At 38.6% G+C, this 27,881-nt stretch overlaps 1 long non-coding RNA gene across 1 annotated transcript in view; it reads left to right on the forward strand.

The window, feature by feature from the left end:
* The first annotated feature begins 13,101 nt into the window (after positions 1-13,101).
* LOC101726662 (uncharacterized) overlaps positions 13,102-27,881 on the forward strand; it is a 60,179-nt gene continuing 45,399 nt past the window's right edge. The window contains exons 1-4 of the long non-coding RNA XR_015450707.1: positions 13,102-17,636; positions 19,273-19,366; positions 20,475-20,677; positions 20,906-21,055. This is a non-coding gene — a long non-coding RNA (uncharacterized LOC101726662). The remainder of the gene's footprint in view (positions 17,637-19,272; positions 19,367-20,474; positions 20,678-20,905; positions 21,056-27,881) is intronic.

Here is a 27,881-nt window from a genome sequence, read left to right on the forward strand (position 1 = left end):
GATACATTCCTAATTCTTTTCATGAAAACATAGCTTGTTGCCATGATTGTCCCGTCTACCATTTTCCCGTCTTTCCCACAATTTCCTGTACTTTCCCACGATTCTCCTGTCTCTGTTGTGACTCCTGTCTTTCTCAAGTTTTGTTTTTTTCCACAATGTTCCCATGCTTCCCACAGTGATTTGTGTATCCCACAATCCCATGGATCTAGCATGGAAGACACTGTGTTTGTGAATGTGAAGAAAGATAAAAAATTTTTAACGAGAACAATTTCGTCCATAGAGTTTTTCAACCACAGCACTGATATTTGGCACCAGGTCATCCTTTGTTATATGCAGGAGGCCTATCCTGTGCCTGATAGGAAGTTGGCAGCATCTCTGACCTCTGTCCAGTGGATACCACAAGCAGTTCCCCCTGCCTTCAAGTTGTAACAACCTAAAAATGCCTCTGGATATTACTAAACGTTTCTGATTAGGGTGCAGGGATTTGCTCCTGACTGGGAACCACTATTATAAAGCATGGTCCCAGGCTGAGACAGTAGGATTGCCTCAAGTACAAGGCCAGCTTGGGGTACACAGTGAGTTCAGGCCAGCCTAAACTACAGAGTAAGACCCTGTCTCAAAAAAAAAAAAAAAAAAAAGAAATGAGGCTTGGAACAATTTTCTTTGTTAGTTTTCATTGCTCAGCGAGGCAAAGAAGACCATGATAAACCGTTGGTGCCCAGTCTTTTGTGTATTAAGCATTCCTGGGTGATCAGTAACACCCAGTTCATCCTATTTGTTGGATTAATGAAATACTGATAAGTTTGTTGACTTTGTAGGAGAGGGACATTGTGTTTTATTCTCATTTTATTATATTCATAATAGCAGATTCTTAACACTTGCCTTACATGTTCTGCTTCTTAATCACAAGATAGATTTATTGGGAGGTACACCACTCCATGTGAAATTACTTTGAAACCTCTACTCACCAGAGCAATGGCAGGTGTCACCATTCATGCCACTGTGGAGCCACTAAAGTCAGGGCAATTTTTGAGATTATAATAGTGATCTCATTGAACAAATACTCAAGTGCTCCAACAAACTCTACATCTGTCATTTTGATCCTACAAGTGGTTGACCAGACTCTCAGTGTTTCAACAACATGCCATGGTAAGTGAATACAAGTCTCAAACTCAGCCCTACTTTTTTGCTGTGGTGAACTTTCTCTTTGTTTTCTTGGGTGGTGAAAGACACACTTTACTGAAAGAAACTATATTGTTGATGTGAGATGTACTACTACCAGGTAGATATTATTAAAGGATGATTTTTCTTGACCTCAGCTCTCTTGACACTTGGGGCCAGATCATTCTTTGTTGTAAAGGCTATTCTGTGCATTGCAGGATGTTTAACAGAATCTCTGATCTCTACCCACTAGATACAAATGTTGCTTCCTCCAAGTTGTAACAGCCCAGTAGTTCCAAGCATTTTGAAGTGTCTTATTGGGGGCAAAATCATCCTCAGTTAAGAATCACTACCTGATACCCACAGTTCTTTGTCATGTGTAGCATTGATATGAAATTCTTTGATCCTTGGCTCAAACTTTGGGCTGTTTTTGTTTCTGAAGCTCCAGTTTGTATTCAGGAAAAATACTTTAGACTTCATGCTCCCAAACTTCAAGTACTGCCTATTCTTCCTGACAGCCTTCTGGCACAAGTCTGCAGTGCTCCTTTTGTGCAAGGTTACCTTGGGTGGTTTCTGTTCTTTGTATGCAAATGTATACCCTCCTACCCCACTTAGACTGGAACCTCTCTGAGGACAAGCATCCTGCCCAGTTCATCTTTGTGGTGTCCTCACGATCTGTCTTTGCCAGAGGAAATGTTGACTGATGATGCAGTAAAATGTTCTATTCCAGTTGTCTAGCATTTATAAAGTCTCTTCCAAGATAAGACATCCTTGACAAATCCTTGATGGATTTGGCATATGAGTGAGATAAGCCCTGCCTGGAGTTAGCTATATACTAGTTGCAGTAGGAAAGGCAAGTATGTCAGTAACTCATTTGGGGCATGACCAGATACCATTCACAATTTTTTTTGTACTAGGGATTGAACCCAGGACCTTAACACTGAGCTAGATCTCCAGCCCTTTAAAAATTTCTTTAAATTTTGAAACAGTGATTCGCTAAGTCTGTAAATCACTTATGCTGGACTCGAACTTGTGATCCTCCTGCCTCAGGCTTCCAGAGTGCTGCCGTTACAGGTGTTTGCCACCATGCTGGGCCAGAAAGAATTACTTTTGAAGTACTACAAGGCTTCAAGAGAGGCCAGGATGCATCCACAGGGAGATCAGGAAGCCTTCAGAGAGAGGCCAGCTCTGAGCTATGCACTGAAGAATGGACAGGAGTTTGGAGGTTGTGATACAGGAGTCCATTCCTGCGAAGTCAGCTATAGGCTGGGAGGGCAGAAGATGAAAAGAAAAAAAGGAACAGCACAATCAGAGGAAGTGGGGGCAAAAGTCTTTCTCATATTTCATGTCTTTTGGTACTTGAATCAATTTGTTGAGATAGGTACCATTAGGTTCATTTGACAGACAAGGAAACCTAGGATGCAGAAATCAAGGAACTTGGCTGAGCTCTCACAGTTGGCTGGCAAGGGATCTGGGATTTTAACTCAGTATTGACCAACCCAGAGCTGGAGCAGCTGCCAAACAGAGTTGGTAACACAAGACATGCACTCTGAGCCTGGTGCCAAACCTATGAACCCGTTGCCTTGAGTTATGCTCCTTACATGTGCAGCTGCCCCTGGGTCCCGAGTATGTTCTTGGCCAAGCCAGGTGGCTATGCATTGTGTTTCCCATTGGCAAAGCAGGGGGCTCAGCCTTAGTGACCAGGCCCTTCTGTTGCCAGTCTAATATGATTCAGGGACTTTGAATTGTGTTGCTTATCTGTAAGCTGCCCCACACCTCCCTTCATATTCCAGGAAGATCTGGAATAAAAACATGTACATTTCACAAAACATACTTTATTGTGACACCAAACAGAGTCAACTCTATTTATTTAACTGCTCCATGCTCTCTTGAGTGAGAGGAGAGACCAAATTGGCAAGGACATTGAAAGCCTGCTGTGTCGCACAGTTGTCCAGACACTATGTTTAAAGTTTCACCTCTAGTGCTGCAGTTGGGAATGCCAAGTCCAATATATACATTTTTTAATTCTTTTTTTCTGAGATAGGGTTCTGTTTTGTAGTTCAGGCTGGCTTTGAACTGACTTTGTAGCCCAGGCTGGCCTCGAACTCGCAGTGATCCTCCTGCCTCTGCCTCCCGAGTGCTAGGATTACAGGCGTGCACCACCACACCCGGCCTCAGTATGTACACTTTTATCCTCACACTGAGAGCCCTGCTTACAAATTCTCCAAAAGGACAGGTTCTAGGGCTTCAGTCAACAAGTCTGTCATTTGCTTATGGGGATCTCTATAGTTCAGAGTCATGTGACTGAACCTCATACCCCTTTACTTCTTATACATTTTCTTACTAGGATACAGCTGGGCTGGGACAAGGTTGGTGGGGAACCGATGGGTTTGCAAGTGTCATCTGCAATCAGCAACTCTGCCCTTGCTCTCATCTCTCTCACTTAGACATTTCGATGGTTACTCTTGGCCCTCCCCTATTCCAGCTCCCTTCCTAGCAAAACTATTTTTCAGAGTATGTTGTACTTTTAAAATGATTATTAATCATATCCAATGTATCCCAAAGTAGTACTGCCAATCTCCCCTGAAAATATGAAGACCACTGCTTTGAACTGCTTGTAATGAGGGTGAGAATCAGTGAGAGTGGATGTTTGCTGAGCACTTAGAAAGAATACCTGGCTTAGAAAGAATACCTGAACTGGTCCCTCTTCTCATCCTGATGTCACAGGAAGTTCTCCCTGGTTTCTTGGAACCACATTATCATCCTCTACACTTTAGAGATGAGAAAGCTGAGATTCAGAAAGAGAAAGTGGTTTCCCCAAGGTTGCACAGTAAATGATTAAGGTAGAAGTCAGTGGCTTCAACTATAGTGATTTGCTCTCTACCTTCACAGATGGTGAGGGGTAGGTGAAACACAGCACCTAAAAAACCTTTCCAGCTCAAGAAACACCTGATGCTTGACTGTATTGTTCAGGAGTTCAATCTTGACTAAAGTAGGAGCTGTCTCTGATTTCTGGGCTGCTCAATTCATTGATTTCTTTCGTTACTACATGTTCATGGTACATAATGATTACACTCATTGTGGGGAGTTGTTACATGTACATGGCATATCTTAGTTCTTTTTCATCCCCTTCTCCATCCTCTTCCACCCATCACTTTGAGCCTTTCCCATTTACAAAAGTTTTCTGTTTCCCATTATCTTTTATTTTGCTCTTTGAATTCAATTCTGTGCCTGCCCAGGAAAGCTCCTCTCTGCCTACAGTGTAAGACACCCAATTTCTCTGATATTTCCTCCTACTTTCCACTCGATGTCCAGGGAACTCTGTGCTAGATTTCACATCTTGGCCATGAAATCAAGGGCAGCTCTGTACTTTCATTCCTTGTTTTGTATCTCTGAATGAAACACAGATCCACAGTGATGTGAACACAGTTAAAAGATGACGCTTCACAGGCCTAGAAGTGGCCCTAGCATTATAGTTCTGTAGTCACATGGTTTATGAAATCTCCAAAAGACATTTTAAACCCAGTTGGTTTGGGACATTTCTCTTTCCACCGTGCTATCTCCATCACACTTGTGTTCATGTTAGGTAGTAATGTAATGGCCATGGGATATTGGAAATCCAACTAAGTTGGGATACATTTAGTTTGGGATTGGGGAGATATATGTTAAGGGCTGACAATCAGTTTTGTACATTTTCAAGTTATTTATTGCTAGCTGCCCCTGTATTGGAATAGCTTTCGGTAACACTTTTGCTATCTCCTTTCCAGTATCAGGACAAGGGGGCAGGGCTAGAGGGTACATACACTGTGATGCCACTATGCCTTGGGGCCAGAGGTAGGTTGGCAATGGAGGAGAGTTAAGGTTCACATCATGAAGAGTCAGAGCTGAGTCTGTGGAGACATCTAGGTGTCAGGCATCAGTGGAAGTGGAAGACTCAGTTCTCATTGCCAAACAAAAGCACTCTCCTGTCACAAGTATACTCAGTGTGCAGAGTATGCAACTATTAATACAACACATATTTATTTTAATATTTGGCTGGTGATTGTGTGAAATGGCATATTTGAAAGATTCCCATGATTGTGGGTACCAACCTACAGTAGGATTAGAAACATTGAGTGGTGGGCAATAATGAGTTAATGTTAACAGGCTGAGACTGCCCTCCTAAGAAAGGCCTGCTTGTAAATTTGTTCCTCTGCTGGCATCTGTGAACTTGGCTCTTAGAGTGTCCCTCATACAGGGTAGAAGAAATAAAGAGAAGTAAAAGGGAGACAGGGCAACTCACTATTTTGTCTCTGCTATTACCTTAAAATTTTGGATTAGATCCCTGTTTATCTCTGTGTGTAGGCTCGTTAATCACTTAATGAGTAACTGTGTTGCAAGGTTTATTAGCTCTAAATTTACCTAGTCTATTGCATCTCCCTTCAAGACCAAGGAGCTAATAGTAACTAAAGTAATTTTCAGAGTTTGCAGGGACACTCAATTGCCAGCTTTGACAACATCCAGTTCCAGACCCCCACCACCACCACCACCGCTCTGAGTGATGCTTAGAAATCTTCAAACCTACAATCACATAGGTTCCAAGAAAAGCAGAGCCCTGCAAACCACACAATGATAAGATCACCTACACCCCACCAGCAGGAGCAATTACCCCACGGTGAGAACTGAGGCAGCCCCTCCCTACCAGGCAAGGCCAGTCATCTCCTGGGAACCCAGTTGCTCCTCAGGCTATAAGGATTCCCCTGCAGCTACAAAACCAGGACTGAGATAATGATCACCCATACCCCAGCCCATTGAGTACTTCATAAAACTGGTCCTTTTTTCTTGTGAACCAGCCAGTGTGAACCCCCACATCATAGTGTGCCCCCTCTGGTTAGTCAAGCTAAAGTCTTTTCCTTTTCTCCTGTACTTTCAAACTCTGCCAGATAAATCTGCCTCTGCCTCACACTGACAAATCTTGAAACTCTTTTTTCTGTAATGCTGTATAGACACCTTATTCTCTTTTATCTTCCCTAAGTTTTTCCTTCTACAAATTTGGAACCATGTCTCATAGTTAAAACCAAGCATGATCTTGTCCTTGGTTCTTTCTCATTTCCAAAAAGGAAATAAAATACTTACCTCTCTTGGTTGTGAAAACCTCTGGCTCCATTCGTGATGGAGTAAATGATCAAACACTTCTTCCATTCTTCTGTCTAATCATGAACAAAAGTTTTCATATATAATTCTCACTCTTCCCACTGCAATCAGAAATCTAAATTTTGAATAGGGAAGAAAATGAAGTATATACACACCGCTTTAAAATATTTTGAGGTAAATATGATTTACAAACAGAAAAATGCACAGATATTAAGCAAATATTAAGTGAATGGATTAAAGAATACTCACCAAAGTTAACACAACAGTGTAACCAGTCCTTAAAACAATAGAACATTGCTTGACCTCCTTGTAATCCCTTCCAGTACACTACTTCTGCCCATAACAACTGTGTTTACTTGAAACATGTTTGATTACTTTGCATAAATGGAATCTTACCATGTTAGTCAGCTTCCTATTGTTATGACAAAATGGCTTAAAAGTCAGTGTAGAAGAGGAAAGGTTTATTTTGACTCACAGTTTCCGAGGTTTCAGTCCATGGTAGGCTGCCTCCATTGCTTTAAGGCCTATGGCAAGGCAGAAACATCATGTTGAAGAGCATGGCAGAAGAAAGCTGCTTCACTCGTGGCAGTCAGGAAGCAGAGAGAAGGGCCAGTGGCATGATATACCTTTTAAAGCCATACCTGCAGTGACCTACTTCCTCTAACTAATAGCTCATTCAGCTATGAACTCACCAATAGATTCACCCTTTGATGTGATTAGTGTCCCTATGATCCAGTCATCTCAACAGTGCTACCAGCTGGGGTCCAAGCCGTCAACACATGATCTTGAGAGATACTTCATATTTAAAGCATAACACATTATGTACTCTTATTATTGTCTTGGATTCTTATACTTAATATTTGTTTGTTAGATTCATCCATGTTGTCAGATAAGTAGTATGTATTTTGTTGCTACACAATATTCTGCCTTTTGACCCTATCCATTCTTCTGTGGATATTGGAATTATTTCTGTGTTTTTGTTATTACAAGTAAAGCTACTATGACATCTTCATACATTCTTTGGTGAATATATGTCAATTTTGTTTATGTCTAGAGGTAAAATTGGTGATTTATAAGATGTGCATGTGTTTAATTTTAGCAGATATTACCAAATAGTTTCCCAGCGTAGGTATAGGAATTTATACTACCAACATCCTTGATAGCACATATTGCTACTTAAGTAGGTTTTCCTGGAGATAGATCTATCTTTTTCCTTTCCTTTTCTTTCCTTTCCTTTTATTTCCTTTTCTTTTCTTCCCCTCCTCTCTCTCTCCACAAAGCAGACATCTGTGATGTACAATTTTAAGACTTTGATTCTTTGTAAGAACCTCCAAAACTTTCACAGAATGGCTGTACCATTTTGGCATTCCTGCTAGCTGGGGATGAGAGTTCCAGTTGCACCATATTCTTGCCAGTACTTGCTATTGCTAATCTTTTACACAAAATGTTTAGCCATTCTAAAGTGTGTAGTGGTATCTCATTGTGGTTTTAATTTGTGTATTTTCAATAATAATGTTGAGCATCTTAACATATGTTTATTTTCCATCACTATAACTTCTTTGGTGAATTTTATCCTTTTGCCCATTAAAGATATTAAGTTACTTATTTTCCTATCATCAATTTTAAAAATACCTTTTTAAAATTTTGAAATAATTATAGATTCAGAAGAAGTAGCAAAGGGAGTACAAGGAAATTCCAGGCAGCCTTCACTCAGCCTTCTCCAACACTGGCATCTTGTATACTTGTGGGACAATATTAAGACCAGGAATTTGAGACTGCTACAATGAACCTACTCAGTCGCAGAACCTATTCAGGTTTTATTATTTATACGTACACTTCTGTGCATGTTTCTGTGCAGTTTCATCACGTGTACCTCGTGTAACTTACACCACAATCAAGGTACAGAACTGTCCCATCACCACACAGCTCTGGTAACTCTCCCTGTTTACAGCCTCACAGTGTCCCTACATCCCTTCTCCATAGCAATGACTATTTTGTTTTCCATCTCTATAATTTTGTGATCCCAAGAATGTTATATACATGGACTCACACTACAATATGATATTATTTGTATTGGATTTCTTCACTCAGCTTACTTCCCCAGAGCTTCTTTCAAGTTATTGCATATATTAGTATTTCATTCTTTTTTATTGCTGGATACTATTTCATAGCTTAAATGTATCACATTTTAACCCTTTACACATTTCAGGAGTTTTCAGCTTTGGGCTATTGTGAGTAAAGTTGCTGTGAATATTCATGTACAAGTTTCTGCACTAACATAAATTTTGAGTTCTCTGGGATACATGCCCAAAAATACAATGGCTAAGTCACCTCATAAGCCCTTTTTAAGTTCTTAAAGAAACTGGCAAGCTATTTTCCAGGATGGTTGAACCGTTTTACATTCTGACTAGCAATGTGTAAGTGATCTGTTTCATCTACATCCTCTTTGACATTTAGCGTTGTCATAATTTCTTGTTGTTTTGGCCACTTTGATAAGTTTGTAGTAATATTGTGGTTTTAATTTGCATTTCCCCAATGACTAATGATATTAAACATCTTTTCATGTGCTTATTTGGCATCTGTGTATCCTCTTCGATTAAATGTTTCTTCATGCCTCTTGCCTATTTTATAATTGGATTGTTTGTGGGGTTTTTTTGATGTTGAGTTTTGAGAATTCTTTATATCTTCCAGATACAAGTCTTTTGTTTGATATATAATTTGCAATATTTTCCCAGTTTGTAATTTGTCTTTTCATCTCTTTGACAGGCTTCCACTGTGCAAAAGTTTAAAAATTTGATGTGGTACAGTTTATCAATTTTTACTTTTATGGGTCATGCTTTTGAAGTCAAGTTTAAGAACTCTTTACCTAGTTTTAGGTCTGAAGATTTTCTACTATGTGCTTTAGTTTTACAATTTTACAGTTATGTCCATGATACATTTTGAATTTGAATTTTAAGTTCATTTTTATTTTTCTTTATTTTAAAAATAGTTTTATTGTAGAATAACCAATATACAATAAAAACTTCATATATTTAATATATGCAATTTGATGAATTTTCAGATGCCTATACCTGTGATACCATCACCACAATCGAGATAATAAACATATCTAACACCTCTAAATGTTCCCTTGTGTCTTTTTGTTTGGTTAGTTCTTTTTCTGATTTTTGTTGTGAGAAGCCATATCATTAGATATGTGAAGGCTTAACAAATTTTTAAGTGCACAGTACTTCCTATATTGTTAACTATAAGCACTATATTGTACAACATGTCTCTAGAACTTTTTCATTCTGTGTAACTGAAATGTTATGTCCATTGAGCAGTAACCTTCCATTTCTTTCTCTCTCAATCCCTAGGCAACAACCATTTGCTTCTTTGCTTCTATGAGTCTATTTTAAACTTAAACAGGTAAAGTTATGCTGTGTTTGTACTTCTGTGACTGGCTTGTTTCAGGTAGTATAATGACCTCCATGTTCATCCATGTAGTCACGAATGGTAGGTTTGCCTTCTTTTTTAAGGTTGTGAATATTCCATTTTATGTACCTACAACATTTTCTTTATCTATTTGTCTGGTGAAGGACATTTGATTTGTTTCCATATCTTGACTTCTGTGAATAATGCTATAATGCATATGGTATTACCGATATCTCTGTAAGATCTGATTTAATTTCTTTTGGATATATCCCAGAAGTAGGATTGCTGGGTTATATTGTAATTCTATTTTTGTTTTTCCTTATTTTTTATTAATACATATTAATTATACAAATTAATGGGATTCTTTGTGATATTTCCATAAACATATACATTGTTTATTGATCTTGTCCATTAACGCTTTGAAAATTCTCTTTGTTCTGTACTTTTGACAGTTTTACTACAGTATGTCATGGTGAAGATCTTTTCTGGTCATGTCTTTGTGGAGTTCTGTAGACCTCCTGTACCTGGATGTTCATGTCTTTTCCAAGATAAAGGAAGTTTTCCACTGCTATTTCATTAAATAGGTTTTCTATGCCCTTAACCTTTTTTTTTCCCTATTGAGGTATACCATTGCTGTGGATGTGTGATTTTTTTAATGGTGTCCCAAAGATCTTAAATGCTCTCCTCATTCTTTCTTGTTTTTTATTTTTATCTAAATGTGATATTTTGAAATGCCATTTGCTTGATCTAGTCTGTTGATGAGAATGTCAACTGAATTTTTTATTCAACTGATAGAGTTTCTCATTCCAAGTTTTCTGATAGGTTCTTTTTCTAAATATCTATCTCTCTGTTGAATTTCTCATTCATATCCTGCATTGTCTTTCAAATTTTATTTAACAGTTTATCTGTATTCTCTTGGATCTCGATCAAGCATGATTGAAAAATCATTCTTTGCAATTCGTCGTCAGGCATTTTATCCCCTGCAGTGTGGTGGAAATCTGGTACTGGAAGCCTGATCTGTAGGAGGTGTCATATTACCTGGTCTGGGTGTCTTCCTTGTGTTCCTTGAGATTCACGCATCTGTTTGAGTGGCTGTCTCTACAGTCTCTATGGAATGCCCCGAGCGGGCGGCTTTCTCCTGACAGTGTGCTCTGGGCATATACAGGTTCGTTACTCAGCGTAGACTTTATTTCCAGCCGAGCCCGTAGTGTAATTGCCCCGCGCCTTCTTGGCTGTGGGTTGTCAGTGTAGAGGTGGCCCATACCGTGTTGGCGTCCGAGAGACCCACTGTCTCTGCAGATTGTGTGAGAGTGCAGACGCTCCGCTCCGGCGGTTCAGGAGGTGTGGGGTAGCCGTCAGTGTGTGTGCCTCCTTCTGTGGGTGCTCCCGCAGCACTAGGGGTGCCCCGGAAGGCGCCGGCGGTTTGTCGAGGCACTGTCGGTACTGGCTCTGTCGTTCGAGTGGGTCTCTGCTACTGGCTGCTCCCTCGGTGGTGAGGAGCCGGAAGCCCTTGTCCTCCGATGACGATGACACTGACACGGGGTGCGGGTCCGTCCTTTCAGGGAGAGGTGGAGGCGGGCGCCAGGGCACCCGCGCTGTGGTCCTCACACCCAGCCTTGTCAGCCGCGCATGCTCACAGAGGTGTGGACGTGGCGGGGGGCTGGAGTAGGTCTCGTGGCGTCCCTGTGCGCTGTTCTGTGGGCGTGCCTGCCCAGCGGCAGGACCCCAGACCCCCTCCAGCTCCACGTGCCCAGGCAAGCAGGCAGCCAGCGTGGCCGGGACTTGTCTCCGCGCCACTTCTTCCCGTTACAGTTGCGGTGCTCACCAGGGATTGAGGAGGAGCGGGTTGCACCTGGGACGTGGCGAGGATGCCTCTCAGCCGAGATGCCCACGAGACCAAGGGAGGGTGGGGTGTGGCTGGCCCTGGGCAGAGTTTCTCTCCAGACCCCACTAGGCTGTGCGTTCCAGGGGCAGGGTAGCAACTGGATCCCCAGTAGCATTACATGAGAGGGCCCCAGCAAAACTCCATGCGTGGGGGGCCCAGGGAATGGATTTCAGGCCTCTTATCTACTTAGACTGTGAAACTTGCAAAGCCCACCAAACTTTCCAATAGCCAGGATTTCCAGTATCTTTACTGGTAAGAGTTATCTGAGCAGCTCTCTTTCAGCTTGACTCCTGTGAGGGATGACTCCCCTTTCCCGGGCTGTAGAACTGGGTGTCCGGTGCTAGGATACTTTCTTTCTCTTATTCTGCAGTTGCCTCAGGTCTTTGGATTTTACAAAGTTTCCATTTCCCTGCTGTTGAATTTCACTGTTCTGCCATCATTCACCTCAACATGAACCTATATACCTGTTGCCTTGGTTCTTCTTTTTGGAAGAGTAGGTGAGTGCTAGGTACCTTTATTCAGCCATCTTACCCATCTCCCTCCTTAAAAAAAATTTTTTTTTGCCTGTGTACAGTTGCTTCAGTACCATTTATTGGAAAGTCTATGTCTCTTGCATTGAATTGGTTTTGTACCTTTGGCAAAAATTAGTTGGGTCCATTTCTGTGTTTGCCATTCTGTTCTTTGCTCTATGTCTGTACTTCCTCCAGTGCCATACTGTGTTGATTGTTGTTATTATTGAGTTTTGAGAGTTCTTTATATATTTTAGATATGTCTTTCAAATGTGTGATCCCTAGATATTATTTTCCCATTCTGTGATTAGTCTTTTTGTTCTTTTAACAGTGTCTTTTACAGATATCATTGTTTTATTGATATCCATTATGGACATACCTTTAATTATTTGTATTCTTTTTTCTTAAATTTGTTCAGTTTTATAAGTTACAATATGGTTGATCTTTGTGAATTTTCCATGTGAAGCTGAGAAAATCATGTTGGTGTAGATTTTTCTTAATTGCATCACTTAAGTCAGGTTCGAAGATAAGTGCTAGAAGATAGTGTTAGAAGATAGTAAACTATATCCTAATTTTCTTCCTATATTTTATACCAATTGCTCATATAGGAGGGTTAAAATCTCTAATTATAATTGTATTTGTCTTCTTATATTTCAGAAGTGTCATATTTTGTCTAATGTATTTTAAGCTCTGGTAAGTGCACATGCATTTATGTTTTTATGTCTTATTTGTGAATTGACTTCTTTATTGTTGCACAATGTTCCTCTTTATTTCTGATAATATTCCTTGTTCTGTAGTCATTGTGTTTCATATTATTATAGCTACTTTAGAACAGTATTTCACTACTGCTTGCTTTTGACAATCAGTTATATTTTAGATCAATTAAATATAAGAAAAATCAGTTTATTTTAATTTCATTTATTTCTTTTTAGCACTCTTGATGTAAAGATTGATGTTTCCATCTATTCTTTTGGCCAGAAAAACTTATTTATTACTGATTCTGTTATTATTTTTGTTTTTCTGAGAAAGTCTTTATTTCTCCTTCATTTTAAAAATCAGTCTTACGGAGATATAATTTCCATGCCATAAAATTCAGCCTGTTAAGTGTTCAATTCAATAATTTTCCTGGATTTACAGTTGTGCAAACATCAGCACAATCCACATTTCAAACACTGCCCGCATCCCCAAACATAATTCATGCCTATTTATAATCAATCACTTTCCCTCCCCCAACCCCATGCATTCACTAATTGCAATCTGTCTTTATAGATTTGTCGTGTTTGGAATTTCCTATAAATGGATTCATACAATATTTAGTTTTCTGTATCTGGCTTCTTTCACTTAGCATAATGTTTTTGAGGTTCATCCATGTAGCCAGGATTCAGTATTTTGTTCCTCTGCATTGCTAAATAGTACTCAATTATATGGATACCATATTTTGTTTATTTGTGTAGTAGTTTATAAACATTTAGACTATTTTCACTTTTTGGCTGCTGAATAATGTTATAAATATGCCAGCCTTTGGGTGGGAATATGTCTTTATTATATTTCTTACCTAGGACTGAAATTTCTGGTTCACCTGGTAAATTTATATTGAACATTTGAAGAAACTAATGGCCGAATTGTTTTTTTCACCAGCAATGCCACCTTCATCTTATCAAGATGATTTCCTCTGGGTGTAAAAATATTCTGACTTGCATAATTTCTGACAAGAAATACAAAATGTTTATTCTTTTTCCCTTTGTATATGAAGTGTCATTTTCCCCTCTGTCTGTGCCATGGGTGGGATATAATTAAGTATGCCCCCCAAGGGTTCATGTATGGGAATCTTGGTCAGTGTAGCAATATTGAAATGGCAGGACCCATAGGCAGTGGACCCAGTTGGGAGCTCAGGGGAACCTTATCTTCAGAAGAGATTATGTTTGTTTCCCTACAACTCATTGATGGTTCTCACAGGAGGGTTGTCCTCAAAGCCTAACTTGGTTTCACCAAGCTCTCTGGCTTCCTGTTTGTCCTGTGATTTCTAGCTCCCACACATGCTCCCAGCACTGCCTCCTCTGTGACATGTTGCAAGCAGGAGGGCCCACGTTGGAACTGAGCACGTGCCAGCACAATGCCCTTCAAGTTCCAAACTGTGAGCTAAATAACTGTCTTTTATTTATGAAGCTAGTCTGCCTCAGGTATTTCACTGTAATAATGCAAAACTAACACATGTTGCTTTCAAGATTTCCTCCTACACTTTGTTTTCAGGAAGTTGAATGTGATATGCCTGTGGATAATTTATTAGGACCTCTGAACTTCTCAGACCTATGGGATGGTGTCTATCATTTAATTTTAGGAAATTCTCATCCATTATGGTCTTCCTAAATAATAAAATAAAATTTTATCCTGTCTTCCTATCTTCTGGGATTCCAATTGTATTCATGTTAGACTGGTTTGAATTATCTTAGAATTCTTTTGTGTTTTTCCTAATTTCTCTTTATGTTTCAATTTGAGTAATTCCTGTTGATTGATCTCCATATTCACTGATTCTTTCTTTAGTTATTTTGGGACTACTGATGAGCCTATTGAAGTTACCATGCACTTCTGCTGTTGAAATTACTTTCATTCTGGTATTTTCATTTAGCTCTTTCTTACAATTTCCACTTCTCTGCTTCAGCTACCTGCTGATTTTGCATGATGTTCAACTTTCCTATTAGAACCTTTAACATGTTAACCATAATTATTTAAAATTTTTTGTTTTGTAGGTTCACTGTTGTCATGTCAGATTCTGGTTCTGTTGATCACTTTGTTTCTTGAGAGTGTGATTTTTCTTGCCATTTTATGTGTCTTCATCTTTCTTTCTTTCTTTCTTTCTTTCTTTCTTTCTTTCTTTCTTTCTTTCTTTCTTTCGTTCTTTCTTTGCTTGTTTGAAGCCAAGCATCTTATGTAGGATGGTAAAGACAAAGGTAAATGGCTCTTATGCTTGGAATCAGGCATCACACACTTCCTTCTGCTAGGTGTTTAGTGTTTAGTGTTTAGTAACTCTTGTTATTGGACTGGTTTGCTTTGTGGTGTGGGGAAGTGGGAAGATGATGTTTTTTGTTTAAGCCCAGCGTGTCAGAAGCATGGCCTTCTCATCTTTTGCCTTTTCCCTTATGTAGTTCTAGGCCCAGTACTTCTTTGTGCCCTCCCTCAGGAGTACTTTTTCCCCATTTCCTCCTCCTAAGTGCAGTGAATTCCCACCAGTGTGTTAAAGGGGACAAAGTTTGTCGTCCTTCCTCCCCATTAAGTAAGGTATTTTTTCTTAGCTGAGATAGGGAAAATCCGTAGGATAACGATTCTTACTTCTCCTGCATGACTGTTTTTCCTCTCCTCAAGATCTCCACCACAGTGAGTTCATTTTAAAGGCTCTGTCTGATATTTCCTTCAAGCACCCAGTGGGGTTCAAGGAGAAAGAACTTGCAAGAGAGTGCAGCTCCTCCAATTTCTGAGGCCCTTGGAGGCTTCACACTGTTGCATCAGCCCATATTTTACCTTTACCAATTCATGAATGTTTCTAGATGAATTTTTCTCACTGGTTTGGTAGGATTACCCCAGATAAGTGACTGTGCCCATCTTATCTCTTCCTGTAGGGACTGTATCTTCTCAAATTTGGGGCAAATTTGTTGCTCTGCAAACTCAGTTCTCCAGTGTGTTGAAAAAATTCATAAATTTGAAGTTAGTTGGGCGTTTTTTGGTCTTCGCTGTGGGAATGATGCTTCTTCTAGGTTATCCAAAGAGAAAGGTAACTCTTGCCTAGTGAATTTTTTAGATTTTTTTCCTCATTCAGACCACTCCAACCCTTCAGATCTCTGTAGTTTCTGACACATTGGAGTGTGCAAAATTCCTCCTTCTTAAAACTGCTGCTGCCAAAATGTTCTGCTGTGCTTTGCAAGTAAGGTACATATTGACTATTTTGGGGGTACTCTTGTTTTCAAGTATTTTAGATGCCCACATTTATTCCTTCTGCTTCTACTTAGTAGATATCAGTATTGCATTATCAAGTAGATGTTAATGGATTGTCTCTACCTGTTCATATTTTGGATTTATCGATATTCTTAGTCATCTAGTTTTGTTGTGGATATTGTATGTGATTTTAAAATATTCTAGTACTCTATCCACTTCAAAAATAGGTGATTCAGAGAGATCAAAAACTCATTTTATTGCTGCCACTCTCTTCCCCTCAATCTTGCCTTCAGTTTCAGAAGATATTTTTTGCCAGGCATAAAATTCCAGTTTAACAGTTTATTTCTTAGGGTTTTTTTGTTAATACAGTTTCCAAATTCAGTAATGATCTGGAGAGGGAAACTGGCAGAATATTGGCCTTAGTTCTCTTCCCTTCACTTTTCATTAGAACCCTGAAATTGCTTTGCAGATAAACCCACCACTGCTCTTTAAGAGGAAAGACCCATAAAGGTGAAAAATATGACCAAACGTGAGGGCAATTGGGTTATATCATTACATCACTTTCTTGAACTCTATTTTAGGGTAGAAAAGGTGTACAATTATATCACTTAATATAAATTGATTAGGGTAAAAACTAGTTTCCCATAGATACTTCAAAGATAAATTAGTCCTAATTTCTATATTTTAGGATCTGAATGAATGAAGCTACCCTCTGGTCATTATAAAGCCTATAGTGGTGTTGATCTTCAAAGTTATTTCCTCTTGGTTAATTTTCTTGGTTTTCAAGGCCTTAGACATAGGCACTGGCAATAAATCATAGGAGCAATGTCTCTCTTTGGAGATATAGAATTCTATACTGAGGAATCCACCAGGGAAGAGGAGGTTTCACAAGAGTTAGAAGTGCATCTACTGCCACAGTGCCAAGGACACTCTTCTTGGCTGTATATTTCACAGCTGTGCAGAAAGTTTGCAAGAGAAGATTACATTGTGTTTTCTGCAAGGTCTGAAATCTGGAGGCTCTCCAGAAAGGGTGATAGGGCCAAAAAACCCCTGCAAACTATTTTTTGTTCCAGGCCCTACATTGTCATGAAAATGAATGTTTGGATCTTAGCTCTACTACTTATTCACCAGCTGCATGAGTCTAGGCCACTTGCTCAACTTTATGTGCATAAATTTCCTCAGCTCTAAAGTCATCCCAACAACACTGACTTTATAAGGCAGTTGGGAGAACAACTGTTAGTTGGGGGTGGAGAGGAAAAAGTCATTGGTAAATTTCAAAGTGCTTGCTGCTCACTTCATCCCTTGGGCCATAGGACTGGAAGAGGTCTAATTCCACGTATCATCCAATGTAGTGATCTTCTTTTCACTGTCCCATACAGGTAGCTTGTTAGGTTCTGCATGAAGAGCTCTTTCAGAAATGTGAGATCTTTCCCTTGTGCTTGTCTGACAGCTCACACCCTGAGTTCTGAGAGATGTGAAACTCCTGAGCTCCTGTGTCTGAGGAAGGAAGAGCAATGAAGATTTTAGAAGTCCAGAACTATGCTGTCTGGTTTTTCCTGGCTCCTGATCTGGAGAACTTGCAGCCTCCTGTTTCGCTATCTAGTCAGGTCTGAGGATGTCCTTGGTTTAAAATAGACTCCCTTCTCTGAACACAGAGGAATTCCTAGGGGAAACCATGTGCCAATCCATCCTCCAGGATTTCTTATGAGTCTTTTAAAGGGTTCTTCCTCTGAAAGGTGAAAATCACCCATTATTCTGGGTAAGAGCAGAGGTACCTAATAACATAAGCAGTTGCTCAACAAAATGGGCAAGAAGAATAAATACTTAGGAAGCTGGAAGGACTGTCTAACACTTTCACATTTGCTAGCAACTAATTTATGCCAACATTTTTATCATGTGCAAAAATAGTCATAGGATATTAAGTTATTTAGTCATAATATTTGAGAAAGTACAATGTGTAGTTTACTTCACAGTTATTTTCACCTGAAATTACTAACTGATAAATTCTTAATATTAAGCCTACAGAAAATTAGCACAATACATTTGCTGTCTGCAGAAGAGTAAAACAAGTAATCTTCAGAGATCTTCTTCTGGTTTAAGATAGGCATTCAATTCTTGGGTTCTACCTTAGTCAGTGAGGACTGCTATAATAAAGTAACATAAACTGGACTGCTTATTGCCTTGATATATTTTCTGTTGCTGTAGCAGAATACCACAGACTGAGTGATCTGTAAAGAAATGAAGTCTATTTGTCTCAAAATTCTGGAGGATGGGAAGCCCAAGGGCATGGTGCTGGCCTCTGGCATGCTGTGACATTACATGGCAGAAAGGGAAAGACTGAGAGCAAGTCAGCAAGAAAAAGCAAAGCTGAGGGAGTTGAACTTACTTTTATAACAACCCACTTCCACATCTCTCATTAGGCCCTACCTTCCAACACTGCTGCATTAAGGAAGTATGTTTCCAACACACGACCTTTTGAGATACACACATTCAAACAATAGCACTTATATACAGCAGAAATTTATTAGCCTGAAAGTTTGAGATTAGGGTCCCAGCTTGATCATGTGGTGAGGGGCTTCTTTAGGCTTGCAGACTACTGTCTTGCTGAGTACTCACATGCCACAAAGAGAGTGAGCTAACTCTCTGGCCTCTTCAAATAAGGGCACTGAATGTCATTCATGAGAGGATCACCCTTTTGACCAAATTGTTTCCCAAAGGCCTCACCTCCTCATATCATCATATTAGAGGTCAGGATATCATTGTATAGATTTTGGAAGGGTGCAAATATTTGGTCCTTAACAGATTCTTTTTGTAGTTCTTTTAGTATGACTCAGATTCTTTCCCAGTCCACTTGAGATGGGCCTCAGCAGGAAGGCAAAGTGGTAGCCTAGATGATCTGTTACCTTCCCTCTGGTCTGGGGCTCGTGAATTGTAGAGCTCTTAATTAGAGTTGGCATTACAGAACAATGTTGGGAAAGTTCAACCTCCTAGATATAGTTGCAATAAAAGAATTCCATCAAAAGAATTCGCTAAATTATGATTGCAAACAAAATAGCTTTGTGGGGACAAAATGTACTCCTGAAAAGGGAGCCTTATTTTTTTTCCCAGCCTCTCCTCCCAAGGCTTCCTTCTAATCTTTCTGCAGAAACATTTAAACCCAGAATCTAGAAGAAATTATTACATCCTATATTCTTAAATCCTGAACTCACATCCCTAGTTCTAAAGGGACTCTTTTGTTCACAGACAACAAAGCCAGTCTTGAAGGCCAGTTCCTTCCCAAGGGCAATTCTGGTTGGATGTTGGATCTGTACCTTCCCAAGTATTGTGACTTCCAAAGGTAGGTTCTGTAAAATAAATGTCTTTTTGTAGCTTGAAAGAATTTTATGTCTCTATGTTGTCAAGCAATGTGATTTTGTCTCATATTTTGTTTGTAATATTTAGAATGTTTACTAGCACAAGGAGATAGCATTATTGCTAAATTGCCTAATGTGGATTATATATGCTTCATTTATTCTGAGGAAAGCAAAATTCTTTATATATGCCATGTGTTCTCATAATATCCAGGCTGGGAGACTTGGGAGAGAGTAGGCACATCAGTAGTTCCCATTTTGTAGGTGGAAACAGTACATTTGGAGAGAAGAACATATTAGCCAAGACTGATTCTCAGCTTCATCTTTGGCACATTCCAGTGTATATCATAAGATTTCAAAATGTCTCACAAAATTGCTCTAAAATTCTCAGAGCCAAATTTATTTCAATTAATTTTAACTTTTTGAAAACTTGCAGCACTTTGAGGAGGGAGTGGGTGAATTTTACAAAAATAATATGAATAGTTGTTTTGAGCAGAATCAAAGAAATGTCAAAACTCCAGAAACATTAAGAAAGCACTGGACTAGTTAGTATCAGAACAGGCATTAGAATAATTCAGGTCAGGTGCTGAGAGAAATGAACTTTTGATTCATCCTTCAATGGTTGTATCTTCTGTGATAGCAAGTCTGAGGATACTTTTCTTCTGGTTATGGCTTTTAAAGCATTTGTGCATGATTTTAATGACCTGTGAAGGTGACCTGATTTTTTTCCACCGCTAGAAAGTTGAAAACATATATTAATATAGCCAAAGAGTGAGAAATTTAGTTTGGCTGGAGCAGAGGCTCATGATAGTAAAATTATATCAAATATATACAGAAATGTAGGTTGGGAGCACATTTCTATGGGCTTTAAATGCAATATTGAGGTGCTCGATGTTTTACAGGAGGTGATCTGGAGGCATTGAAGGTTTTTGATCAGGGTTAGTGGAGAAATATGACATTGCCAGAGTTAGATTCTAAGACTATTATTATAGCTAGAACCTGTAGGTTTTGCCAAGTTCTGACAAGCAAAAAAAGAGGTCAGTTAGCTTTATGGTGTACATCTACAAGTTCCCTCAAAGCTTCATGCCTTCATAGGTGGGGCTTTGGGGAGGTGATTGGATGATGGAGTGTGACACTCATCAATGGAGCATGGCCTGGATATATATCTCTTCCCTCCTCCGTTGCCCACTCTCTGCTTCCTGACACCATGCCATGAGCTGTTTCTCCTCTGCGGTGCCCCTCTGCCATGCTGCCTTGCTTTGGAGCCAGCTGACTATGGACTACAATGTCTACAAACTGTGAGCCAAAATAAATCCTTTTTCTTTAGAGCTGTGGGTGTTGGAAATTGTGTCTCAGCAATGACAAAGTAACTAAGACTGTCAGAAACTTTCAGCATGTTAGGTGAAAAGTTCTGTGGAAATTATCTAACTTTATTATGACCTCTTATTTATACAGTTTCTCTAGTTATACTGGCTAGAATCTCTCCTAGTTGAACTGAAACAAAATGTTTGTTTTGTTTTTCAAAGTTACTTGACAATGGGCTTCTCAAGGTGGGTGTCAAACCTTTGCTACCATCAAATCTCTGTGATTCCATGAAGCTCCAAGTCCACAGTGATTGTCTCCAGTGTTGTAAGGACATCAAGAATGTCCGTCCCTTCACACAGATCAAGTCAGAGGTATGTGATCATGTGTGGTTTCAGACCTGCTACATGTGTGCTTAAGAAGTGGGGGCTTATTCCATTCTGATGCCAGAGGAAACAGGGATTCCCCTACACTCAATCTGACAACTACCATCTGCTTTAAATTTGAAGGGAAAAAGATAAATGGTTGTGTAATTTTGACTCAAGATTTTCTGTTGTCTGGCTGGGGATTTAGCTTAGTGGTGCCAACGTCTGCCTTGCAAGCACAAGGTCCTGAGTTCGATACCCGGTACCAAAAAAAAAAAAAAAAAAAAGATTTTTCTGTTGTTAAAAGTTTCTTCTAAGAAAACAAATAAGTGTCTTGAAAAATCCAGAAAATACTTAAATAATTGGTTTTCTTTCAAGAAAAGGTTGTTTTTTCCATATCTTTCATTATATGAACCTTTAGCAGAGGGACTTCTCCCTTTATATTTTATTGTGGTAGACAGATTTTATCATCTTCACACTAAAGAGCTTAGATAATATTGAAAATAGCACAATAATTTTAAAGTTATTGTACTACCGTATTATCCACAGGAACATGCAGTAAGTATGAACCTGGAACCTCAGGCTTAAATTGGCAATGAGATAAGGCATTCTCCTTCAATTTGAAACAAAGAAATCCATGTCACAGATAAGTTTATATGTTCGTGTCATGTTGACCTCATTGCTGCCATGTCCTTACATGAATAGTTTGTCTAGATCTCACCATTGCATTTACTGTTGTTGGCTTGAATATTTTTATTCCAAAGGTCTGTTTGAAACAGCTTTTATTTTTTCTTTGACCTGCTGTCATCACTGCCTATGCCCACACCATTCCACTAGGTGGCATTCTTACCCACGAGATTGCTGCAGCCCTACACAGAAAAAGTGGCCAAGCCATGGTCTGGGATGTGCTTTCCCAAGAGGACGAAATGCTTCGGGGTTGCTGGTATCCATGTCCCTCCACTTCTAAGTCATGATGTTTCACACCTGCCTGCTTGTCTATGTCTTATAAATGTTCATTAAATATCTAACGCTACGTAAGGCTCTAGGGTAGGCAAAGAAGCAAGATATGCCTGGTCCTCCAGGAGCTCCCAGTCTAATGGCAGGGGACGGATGGCATAAGAGGTACAGGATAGAGCCATGGGAAGGGAGAATTGCTTCTGACTGGAGGCTCTGCAAGTTTAGAGATCCATGGCCCTGATTTGTGGGGCTGTTGCCATAGGGCAAGGGGCTCCCTTGGCATGCAGTATACGGTGAGACGCTTAGCTTCGGAAACCAGAAAAAACTAGGAGCTATGAATGCTCCCTCCCATCCCAGGAAGCGACTGGCTTTCCCGCAGTCTCAGAGGATCAAATGTGCCCCCATGGCTCCAACACCACGGAGTAGAAATATTCATAGCTCTTTGACTTGCTTTTTCAGATTTGGAAAATACCAGCGTACATAGACAATAACATCCATAAAAGTAATTGTCACCTGTATTCCTATCAAAAAGAATTAGCCATTGTTAATTTCTTGATACGTTGATTTCCAGATTTTTCTCTTTATACTTAAAAATCTCACAGACAGCATATTAATACGTTGCCCTTTTTCTTATTTCTTGTAAATCTGTGTTCTCCTTTTTATCAAGGACCAATTGTTGGATTTAGTTATGGGTGCCAAAATGCTCCGATATAAATCCCTCACAGCATAACAGTGACAGAATAATTATTATATTTTTCGACCTTTTCTCTCTATTTGTTCTTGAAATGCAAACACATTTTTCCCTGGAATTTAAAAGTGTATTGTAAAAAGTGTATAAAATGTAAGAAGATGAAAATAAGCAAATTATCTGTGGCCCTACTGCTTGGAACAAACCATAACTGATGTTCCTTTTAGTTTATTTTGCTCAAGTTTTTTTCTACATATTTTGAAAATTGTATTTACCATTTTATAGTCTGTCTTTTAACTTAATTTTCTAGGACTTTGTATTGTTCTCCTAATTCAAGGTTGTTAATAGTGGCCCAGTATTCCATTCTATAGTCATAGCTATATCATACAGCATGTAGAAAAGAGATGTTTAAAAATGAGAGTGTAAAAGTTACTCATTCATACTATTTAGAGATCGGTATTATTAGCATTTTATTATAACTGCCCATTCTCCTTTTCTCTATACTCTATGTGCTCTTTCATAAGTTTTTTTAATGAACTCTCCATTGTTGACAGAACAAGCTGAGCCTATTCTTTTTTCCTACTGTCATTAACATCATTATTTTCAAATTATTTCTATTAGTACATGTTTGTAGTACAAAATGATCACATTCATCCTGGGGAGCTGGTGCATATACATGGCATTTCTTAGCTCTTTCTTTGTTATCCCCTTACTGTACAGTCCCTCCCCTTCACTGCATCTCCTGGACCCTTTATCATATATATTTGTGTGTGTGTGTGTGTGTGTGTGTGTGTGTGTAATTTTTTGATACCTATCTGTAGTACATGATGATCATGTTCCTTGTACGGACTTGGTACATGTACACAACACTTCACAGTTCCCTTTTTAAAAATCTCATTTCCTTCCTCTTCCTCTCACTTCCCTTCATCTCTTAGTTGCATTCCCATATGCCAAAGATCCATCTTGCTATTTCCTATTGTCAATCATTTATTTTGTACTTCATATTTTGGTTTTTTCATAGAAGAGAAACCATGCAATATTTAAGCTTATGTGTCTGATTTACTTCACTTAATATTATGGTCTCAAGGTGCATCCATTTTCCTACAAAAGACTCGAGTTTATCCTTCTTTATGGCAGAATGGTACTCCATTGTGTACAGACACCACATTTTCCTTATCCATCCATCTGTTGATGGACCTATAGGCTGCTTCCAAGATTTAGCTATTGTGAATTGTGCTGCTGTAAACATGAGTGTGCATGTATCGTTGTAATATAATGTCTTTAACTCTTTTTGGAAGATACCTAAAAAGGGAATAGCTAAGTTGGATGGAATTTCTAGTTTTTGTCTTTTGAACATTTTATGTATTCTGAACATCCTTTTAAGTTTGTTATTGTTTTGCACCTTTACTGATTATATAACATTTCACTGGGCCAGGGATTTAGCTCAGTGGCACAGCACCTGCCTGGCAAGCATGAGGTCCTGAGTTCAATCCCTGGTACCCCCTCCCACCCCCCAAAAATTTCACTGTGTAAAAGTACCATAATTTGAGCAATCTGCTACTATTGGGATTTTAGGTTATTTTCTGGTTTTCCTTACTGTAGACAACACAGATGAATGTTCTCTGACTGAGTTTTTGCAGAAGCCCTTGATTGTTTCCTTTGAATAAATTCTTAGGTACACAGTTGTTGGTTCTACTGGTACGTACATTTTTAAGGCTCTTGATAGATATGGCTAAAGGTCCAATGTTAGTCACTTTTCTAGTGCTGGGACAAAATACCTGACATACACAACTTAAAGGGGAAAAAGAAAGTTTATTTTGGCTAATGGTTTCAGAGGTTTCAGTCCATTATTGGCTAGTTCCAGGTCAAAAACACATGGTGGAAGGGCATGGTGGAGAAAAGCTGCTCACCTCAGGAAGCAGCATGAGAAGGAAAGAGCCAGGGGAGATGGGACTGAGGGCTAGATATTGTCCCCAGGGTCACAACCCCATGATCCACTCCCTCTGAACAGGCCCCACCTCCCTATAAGCCATCATATTATCATCTCACCAATGAATCAATCAGCTGATGGAGTTGGATCCCTCATGATCCAATTGTCCCTGGAAACACCACTAACCCACACAGAAGTATGGTTTACTAGCTTCCTAGGCATTTCTCAAACCAGTCTAGTTGATAATCAAAAGTAACCATCACAAACCCTGTAACAATTCTCATCTTAGAGGCAAAGTGTGGCATGCTTCCTTTTCCCCAAATTCTTGCTATCACTGAGGATTTTGCCAATTTTACTACAAATAATTGGTATCTTATTTTAAAATTTACATTTATTTAATTATTAGTGAAAGTGAACATTCATTTTCTTCTCTTTTGACTAATTTTCTGTTCTGGTTTAGTGGTTTTTCTTAATTTCTTGAGAAAATTTAAAATAAACAAAATACAAATTCCCTGTCATTCCTGCAGATTGTCTCCTTTGATTAATTGTTGTGGTGAACTATGTGTATAGATATCCTAATATTAAATTGGACTCCTGGAATAATCTCTCCTTGCTTATGATGTCTTACTGGATTTGGATTGCTGGCATTTTATTTGGGATTTTTTATTAGCACATATTTGCAGTATATAATGATTAAATTCCTCATGAGGAATTGATACATGTACTTAATGAATCTTAATTCTTTTTTCATCCCTTTCCCCTCTCCTTCCTTATCCCCTCCATCTTTTGGTTCTTTTCCCATTTGAGAAAGATCTATCTCCCTATTTCCAATATCTATCTTTTATTTTGCTCTTTATTTATAATTTGGGTTTCTCATGTAAGAGAAACTATGTGATATTTACGCTTGTTTGTCTGATTTATTTCACTTAACATTATACTCTCACAATGCATCTATTTTCCTACAAGTGATTTGAGTTTATCCTTCTTTATGGCAGAGCAGTATTCCATCTATTTAGGATTATTGCATCTATATTTGTGACATTACTCTTTGTTTTCTTTCCGTGTGTGTGTTTCTGTGTGTGTATCAGGTTTTGTGGTCAAGATAACTAGATTTATACGATGAATGTGGCTTATTTCCTTCCTTTTATCTATGGTAGGAATCACTTTTAGAGCATGGAAATGATCTGTTCCTTGTGAATTAGAAATAACTTACTTATAAAACTGTCTAGGCATTGTAACAATCATTGGAGAAAATTTTCTTTAACAGAATAATTTTTCCATTGTTCTTTACTTTGCAACTCCAGTTTTCTAATTTTTCTGGAAAATTGTCTATTTTTTTTTTTAGATTTTTCCAAATGTGTTAGCCTTTTTATTACATTATTTAGGTATAATACATAATATGCAAATCATGCAAATATGGTTGCTTGTACTGTATCCACAGAGCTCTGTAACCATCACACAATCACCACGATGAATTTTACAGTATTCCAGACAGAAATCCCAGACCCACTAGATATCACCCTCCATTTCCTCTGAATTCCCTTCACCCACAGACAAACACTTATCTACTTTCTGTTTCTATAAATTCCCTTCTTCTATCTGTTTCATACAAAGGAAACCATACATTGTGCAGATTTTTGTGACTGGCTCTTTCCACTTAGTATAATGTTTTCAGGGTTCCATATTGTAGCATGTGTCAATATTTCATTCTCTGTGCTTTTTTAAATTTTTGTTTTTAATTAATAAATTATTTTTAGAACAGTATCAAGTTACAAAAAATTGTATAGTAGAGAGAGTTCCCATATACTCTCCCCACTTGACCCCTTTTACATTTTTTTATTTTTAAAAAAATTTTATTGCTATATGTTTGCAATACATAACAAATATATTGATCACGGGGGTATTGGTATATATACATATTGCATTTTGATCCTTTTTACTTCCCTTCCTCTCCCCTCCCTCCCTTCTCCCCCATTCCCAAAACCCCTTCCCATCTCCATAAGTGTATCTCTCTGTTTCCTAACATATTTCTTTTATTTTTCACTTTAAATTATTTCAACTTTGGATTTCTCATATAAGAGAAGCCACACAATATTCAACCTTCTGTGCCTGATTTACCTCACTTAGCACTATGATTTCAAAGTGCCTCCATTTTCCTACAAATGATTCAAATTTATCCTTCTTTATGATTGAGTGGTACTTGTGTATATGTACTACTTTTTCTTTATCCATTCACTTGTTGATGGTCGTATAGGCCACTTCCAAGATTTAGCTATTCTGAGCTGTGCTGTTTTTTATGGCTAATATTCCATTATATGAGTATACCACACTATCATTTGTTGAACTTGCTTCCTTTTGGCTATTATAAATAATGCCGTTGTGAGCATCTGTGTATATATTTTGTTTAGAGATGCAGTTTCTTTGCTCTAAGGTAAATGCTTAGCAGTGTAATTGCTGAATCATATGGTAACTGTGTTTAACTCAGAAACTGCTCAACTTTTCTAAAGTGGCTGTACCACTTTACATGCATATGAATAATACAGAACAGTTCTATTTTTTCCATATCTTCATCAACATTTGTTAGAATTGTTAGTATTTTCATTATAGCCATTGTAGTGTATATAAAGTGGTATCTCATTGGGTTTTGATTTACATTTCTGTAATGACTCATGATGTTAAACATAGTTTCATCTGCTTATTTGCCATATGTATATCTTCTTTACCTCTCCAATCTTGTATCCTCTTCCATGGAAATTTCATGGATTCCACTAATACCTTTTGCAGATGATTTCCAATATTTACTTCCAACTCTGACCTTTCTCCTGAGATTAGTTTCCCATCTGATCCTAGACATTAACATCCTGATGGCATCTCAGAACCTGTGTATCTCAACTGAAACTCATCTGTTTTTCTCCCAACTTATTTATTCTTCCTCTGTGTACCCCATTTCTCTTCATTAAACCATTATTCTAATCACCGAACTTAAACTTGCCATAATATCTGGTCATAAGAGAAGTAGAATGGGGAAGAGTCCATTCGTTACCGAGTTCTATGTTACTTTTATCCTATTTCTCAACTGTTTTCTCCTTACTCTCTTCTTGATCTCTGCCCTCTTTTGATTTTCTTGATCTTTTACTTTCCTGATTCTCCTATCTCTGATCATTTCATCTCAAGTTATTTTTTACCTACACCTTAAATGACCTACCTCTTTCTTGACCATCTACTTTTGAAATCAGTGTATACCTTGCTCCTTGCTTATT

The sequence above is a fragment of the Heterocephalus glaber genome, unplaced genomic scaffold (assembly GCF_053883595.1).
Source record: "Heterocephalus glaber isolate CG9 unplaced genomic scaffold, H.glaber_assembly_v1.0 deba00001066, whole genome shotgun sequence".
NCBI lineage: Eukaryota > Metazoa > Chordata > Mammalia > Rodentia > Bathyergidae > Heterocephalus > Heterocephalus glaber.